Genomic DNA, 7355 nt, shown 5'->3' on the forward strand with positions numbered 1-7355 from the left:
TTTATGTTCACTTGTACTAGATGTTAATGATTCTGTTTCCTTTTCTCCAGACCTACAGACAGCTTAGCTTTCTATGCTCCTTCGCAATCGTGTGACTTGCTTTGTCAATGAAATATGAGAATAGTTGATATACTTTACTTCTTTCCATTCCCAATAATTGTGGAGCACATGTTGATGTGAAGGAATCATGATCAAAACAGCTTTGATCAAACAAAAACAAGTAAGCTTTTATTAAGTCACTAAAATCCTGGGGTTAGTTATTGTGGCTTGACCTAGCCTATCTTGACCTATGGAATCATTTGAAAGAATGATAGAAGAAATGCAACGAGACCAAACCCGAGGTAACTTCCAAATAAATTATTAATTCCTTTCCATGAACATATTTATTGACTATTAATTATGAGACAGGTGTTCTTGTGAGCAACTGCAGTTTGAATGAACAATATTTCTGTTCTCATACAGTTTATTCCTTAGAGAGTCATAGACAATAAACTAATAAATACACAAACCCCAACAAGGTGGCTTTAAAATACTTTTGATTACTAAGGAAAATGACACCAGGGACTCTAATGGAAGTGTTGAGGAATCCAGAAGCAGGGAGGTTTAGTTATGCAGGGAAGGCCTCCTGGAGGAAATGTGTGATCTATGAGTAAGAAGTTACATTCTCTGCTGGAAGGAACTGTGCTTCTAGGAGAAATGGCTGATTTTAGGCTGGAGCAGGGGAAATAGGAGATGATCTTGGAGCATCATATAATACCTGAAAGTAAGGAAGTGCTCAAAAAATATTTTTTTAAAGGATGAAGGCATTCTTTTTTCAGATTCTTTTCCATTATAGGTTATTACAAGATATTTAATATACTTTCCCAATTTTTTAATATTGGGCTATTCTTGCAAGACGTATCAGCAAATAGTAGTTCCTACACATATGGCTCAGAAATCCTACTTTTATAAATGGAAGAATAAGATTAATTTTTTCTTCCTGCTCAAAAATGTACTCCTTCCATTAAATCTACATAGGTATCTTTCAGTCTCTTGAGGAGATCCATCTCCTCTCCCTGCCCATCAAGTAATCTGAGATCATTGAATTCTTCCTGGACGTGTTCCTCAAGAAGGAAGTTTTGATGATTATAGCCATGCAGAAGCAGACCCACACTGGCCAGCAGACCAGATTGAAGGCATTTATCACCGTCAGGGATTACATCTGACAACATGCCAGTCCAGGTGTTAAGAGATAGCCACTGCAATTTGTGGGGCCTTCATCCTGGCCAAAGTCTCCATAATCCCCGTGCAGCAAGACCACTGGGGGAACAAGATTGGCAAGGCCCACACATCCCCTCGCAAGGTGCCTGGCTGTTGTGGCTCTGTGCACCACTGTGCTGGTGCACCACTTCCCCACCCCCAGGGGCACTGGCAGAGTCTCAGTCCCTGTGCCCAAGAGATTGCTGATGATGGCTAGTATCAATGACTGCTGCATCTTGGCCAGGGCCTGCACTGCCACCCGGGACAACTTCGCCAAGTTCACTTTCCATGCCATCTCTAAGGCATACAGCTATCCCATTCCAACCTCAGGAGCAAGACCGTGTTCACCAAGTCTCCCTATCAAGAATTCACTGACCATCTTACGGAATACCCACACCACAGTCCACATGTAGAGAACCCAGGCTCTAGCTGTGGCCACTGCTATTTTTTTATATAAGAAAAATAAAGTAAATTAAGCTTGTTTAAAAAATAAATCCCCCCCCAAATTTAAGTCACTATGCCAAATCTAAATAGAAGTGGGTTAAAATGAGTTATGTTGTGTTATTATTGTTGAATATTAAAATGAATGTGGTCTTTTGTTCACTTTAGACATGATATTTAAGTAGGAGTACAATTCAAAATAACAAAAATCTAAGATAAATTGTCTGTAAACAAAACCAAAGAATGTTTGGCAAACTAGTAAATTTAGACTACTGGGGAGGGAGAGAAAGCAAATTTTTAAATCATAGTGAATAGAACCTAATTTAATGTAAGACATTATTCAAAATTGGGTTGCTGGGCCCTTAGGTCTGTAACTCAAGTTCATTGACATCTACAACATTGTGCAACCATATTCTTCATATGTTTAGGCAGTGAAACAGCAAATAGTTGATAGTAAATGTGATTAATTTTAAGGAATCATGTATCAATTTAATAATTTTAGTTTCAATAAATAGAATTTAAATATGAAATAATTAGCTTTTTTCCTCTATGTGTGTTAATTCCTCTTCAAATCAGTTAATTTTAGGGAAGTCTTTAGTATCTTTGTTGATCTTCTGATGTCATCCTACAGCATTTTCTACATGATAAGAATTTTGATAACAGTGTGAAACTCAACAGCATTAGAAATCTTTTAAATGTAAATTAAATAGCTAAAGTTGGCTTCCAAAATCATTGAGGTTGTACTTTTCTAGGTATTCCCTTGCTTATAGAAGATTCTAATCACACTGAAATCATCTAGCAAGATATAATTTGGATGTGTTTCTAAAACCTTTATTCTTCCCCCACTTCCACTGTGGCTACCATACATGATACACATTTGTAGAGAAATTGGGATGTACCAGTCCTAATTTATGTAGAGAGTGAATTTTCAAAGATTAACTCTGACATGTCCTCTGCATTCATTTGCAAAATGATGCTTTTAATTACTTAGTTGAGGCAGTGAGCAAGGAAAACTGAACCTAGTTTTCTAGTGTTCTAACTTAAGCCTTCAAAAATTTACTATTTATTTTGAGCTACTATAAGCCCTGGAAAAATTCATGCATGTTCAATAAACATGGGCATACAACAAAAATAAAACTAGTTTTTGGACTACCTTCTCCTTTGAGTACTTGTACTACTACAATAGATTTTGAATTCTTGACCACAATGAAAATATTATCTGATGGATTAAGACTTAAAGCATCTTAATATTCATCCTATAGATTAAATTAATTTAAAACATTGTTTTAAGGTTTGTAGCCACTATAATATTATTTTGTTACTTTTTTTTATTGAAGTATAGTTGATTTACAATGTTTCAGGTATACAGCAAAATGATTCAGTTATACATATATTTATAAACCTATTCTTTTTCAGATTCTTTTCCATAATAGGTTATTATAAGATATTGAATATAGTTCCCTGTGCTATACAGTAGTCTTTTTTGTTTATCTATTTTGTATATGTTAATCCCAAACTTTGTAATATTCTTAGAGGATTATAGGTCAACTAAAATGTTGTGATTTCAAAAGCATGTTCCATGCAAATGTTTTTCATACAGGTTTTAAACAATAGGTGTTTATATATATGAATAAACCATTCCTGGGAGGAATTTGTCTTTGCTGCCTTTTTTGGAAAATAGTTAAATATCCTTATTTAAGTCTAAAATAGATTCTCTCTTAAAACCTCAAATATCCATTTAACTAAAACATATATTTTAATAACTGATATTTCAAAATGAACAAGATTGGACTTACAGGCTGTAATCAAAGTCTTTCGAGAACTCAAATTGAATACTTTTATGGTTACATTGAAGAAATAATTCCATAAAATCTATATCTAATTAAGTATTTACTATGAAGATGCCTTTCCTATGAAAAAGATGTAATACTTGTTTTAAGTATAGTGCAGTCCAAGATGACTGGAGAAAAAAATTGTGGTATATTTATACAATGGAATACTACTCAGCCATAAAAAATAATAAAATAATGCCATTTGCAGCAACATGGATGGACCTGGAGATTGTCATTCTTAGTGAAATAAGCCAGAAAGAGAAAGAAACATACTGTATGATATCACTTATATGTGGAATCAAAAAAACTAAAAAGACAAGCAAACTTATTTGCGAAACAGAAACAGACTCTCAGACATAGAGAACAAACTTATGGTCACCAGTGCAGAAAGAGGGTAGGAGGGGATAAATTGGGAGTTAGAGATTTGCAGATACTAACTGATCAATTTTATAATAGATAAACAACAATTTCATGCTGTATAGTGCAGGGAACTATATTTGATATCTTGTAGTAACTTATGGTGAAAAAGAACATGAAAATGAATATACATATGTTCACATATGACTGAAGCATTGTGCTGTACACCAGAAATTGACACACCATTGTAAACTGACTATACTTCAAGAAAATATTTATATATACAAAAAGAAAGATAGAGCAATCCAAATTCTTAAATGACAAAGTAATTTTCAATATAGCCCATATTCTTGAGATTGAAATATTTTAGTTGAATTTATTTTACCCAGAGGTTCAGGTCTAGTACACTGTAATTTGTGAAGGTCCCAAACGGAAGGACAGACGTACCTAGTTGAGCAATATTATAATTAATTTTTTATATAAAAGATATTCTAGAGATGAAAAGAGAGCTACAACCTGAAAACTTATAATTATTCTGTTACCTTTATCCGCCCACTCATTGTGATATAATCACAGCATGGGAAAGTCTGGACTATGGGCTATATTGAATAGATATTGCATCTTCTACAGAGTATCATTTTCCTTAAGCCAAATATTTTAAAGGAATTCTTTACTCAGAAACTGGTCCATATTTCCTATTAATTAATACTATCTAGATAAAATACATGGCTATTGCTTTTGAAAATTGCTAAATTTACAAATACAACTTTCATTTTCTGCTTATTTTTAATGTTTTGTTAGAATTGGAGAAGAAACTTTCTGTACATTAGCTTCTAGTTTCAAATGGAACATTTGCACAACTAAATATGGGTTCTGTATTGCTATATAATTCATAATCATTCATTTTTTGGTAGGCATAGCAAAAACAGTGGTGGAGACAACATTTATTACATAAGGTTTTTACTGCATGGCCAGCAGTCTTTCTTTTTTAATCCCTACACACTACTATGAGTAAGTTTTCCTGTTACTCCCATTTTACAGATGAGGAAGTTGAAATTAAGAGTTCAGCTGAACAATGTCGCAAACCAATAAGTGATGGAGCTAAGATTTGAACCCATGTTTAAATTGCCAAAGTTCTTGTTCTTAAGCTCTACTCTCTTCCTGATAGAAACTTTTATGGAAGCCATTGCTAATAAGTTTGATGAAATAAATTACATTAGAGAATCTGGTAATTAAAAGTAGAAAACAGGAGGAAGAAAGCCAGGCAAGTTGGTAAAATGGGGTTGGACCCACTATTGGGGAAAAAAGCCAATACTTACTGACATCCTCTTACAGCGCAGATGATGGAGAGCCATTTCTCATAATGCTGATTCACTGGTTTAGTACTTTCTCTGTGAATTAACTTGAAATAACTTCCTACAGTCTTGAAAGAGCCATCAGACAATTGCTTCTTGCAAAAATGTAGAAGTAAAACATGCAATTTTAAATATTAAAGAGAATTACATCCATAACAATAGTGTCTTCAGAAAATTGTTTAGGAAAAATGCCAATACAGTGAGTGTCTTTTATTTCTGACCTAAGCACCATATATTAAATCATTACTAGGCTCATTTTATTTTTCTGTGATATTTTAGAAACACTTCTAAGATGAAGAGTATAAATTATGTTTTCCTACATAGAGTCAAAAATTAAAGGTTATATTTTTCATGCATGAATAACACAATTGCAGTGTCTTTTAAGTAAAAAAAAAATAGAAGTGGCACAGCTTGGAGAAGAAATGTCAAGATGTCATGATCTGACAATAATAACACAATGATAGACTGAGTGGCATTTACAGTTGTATTGGCAAGTACAGTTATCTCATATTGTCAAACTAACAAACTGAATTACTACCCAGGCTGCCAACATATTACTTAACCCCCAGAAACCCCATAGTAATTCTCTATTCTGTTAAGTATTAGAAAAAGGAGGCCACACAATTTTTGATAATGTGAGGGAACTGGTCACACACACTTACACACAGGCTTACATATATAGATATGGATTGAATTTAGATTGAGAAAAATAAAAAGAGGGAAACTTAAATTCAATATAAATTCTCTAAAACGTGAACAAGAGCAAGATGATATCTCCTGATTCCTCCATGTTTTGAATTAAACTCATATAAGAGGGTTAAAGTCACATAAATTTGATAGATTTAATCATTCAAGTGTGATCAGATTTTTTTTTTTTTAGTGTAAGTATTGGTACATATGCTGATGGCTCCTGTTATGGGCTGAATGTTTGTGTTCCTGCACCCCATGCCACAAATTCACATGTTGAAGCTGTAATCCCCAAAGTGATGGTATCTGGAGGTGAGACTTTCAGGAGACAATTGGGTTTAGTTAAAGCTTTGAGAATGGATTCCCCACGGTGGGATTAGTTCCTTTATAAGACAAGGAAGAAATCAGAACCCTCTCAGTCTCTGTCATGTGAAGGTACAGCAAGAAGGAAGCCATCTACAAAGGTCCTGAGTTAAGAGAGATGAAGCCTGGTGTGTGACTCATGCCTGAGAAAGCCATGGCAACCCTGGAGCACGGAAGAGGGTGCTGCCTAGAATTTATGGGGACAAGGGATGCATGAGTATCTCTGTGAACTAGATGTGGACCATGAAGGAGGGAATTAATGTAAAGTCCACTTAGATATTTCCCAAGGTTGGCTACATCATTTGTGATGCCCTATACAAAATAAAAATGTAAGCCCCTTTAAAAAAAAAAAAAAAAGCAGGACTTTTTTTCCTTTATTCTATAGTCTCTCCACCTTTTGTGGTAGGCAGAATAATAGTCCTCCCTAAAATGTCCTTCTTCTAATCCTGGGAACCTATGAATATATTAGATTACAAAGCTAAAGGGAATTAACATTGTAAATCAGCTGACCTTCAAATGGTGGGTGGGAGGAGATTATCCTAGACTCTATACTTGGGACCAATGTCATCTCAAAAGATCCTTAAATGTGGAAGAGGAAAACATAAGTATCAGTGTCAGAATAAGAAAGACATGACAGGCCATTGCTGGCTTTGAAGATGGAAGGGGCTACCAGCCAAGGCAGGAAGACAGCCACTAGAAGGTGGACAAGACAAGAAAACTGATTCTACATTAGAGTTTCCATTAAGAAGGACAGCTCTGTAAACTCCTTGAGATCGATTTTTAACTTCTAAATTACAGAACTGTAAGATAATAAATTTGTGTTGTTTTAAACCATTAGGTTTACTGTAAGTTTTTATGGCATCAAATTGGAAACCAGTACCTCTCTCATGGTAGTTTTATTTACTATTTAACACCATACTCCCTTGGTTGTGGGGATATCTGCAAGGTGAGTGCAGACCCTATTAGGTGCCTGGGCTGTGCCCCACAGTCCAGCATGCACAGTGTGTGCACCCCATCTTGACCTTTTATACTACCACCGCCAGACCTCTGACCAGAGATGAAAAGGGACAGCAGTTGCTGG

General features: G+C 34.9%; 1 pseudogene; it reads left to right on the forward strand.

Annotated features, from left to right (window-relative positions):
• Window positions 1-307: 307 nt before the first annotated feature.
• LOC102508453 lies at window positions 308-4961 on the forward strand (annotated as a pseudogene).
• The last annotated feature ends 2394 nt before the right edge of the window (window positions 4962-7355 follow it).

This window comes from Camelus ferus, chromosome 1 (assembly GCF_009834535.1).
Source record: "Camelus ferus isolate YT-003-E chromosome 1, BCGSAC_Cfer_1.0, whole genome shotgun sequence".
Lineage (NCBI taxonomy): Eukaryota > Metazoa > Chordata > Mammalia > Artiodactyla > Camelidae > Camelus > Camelus ferus.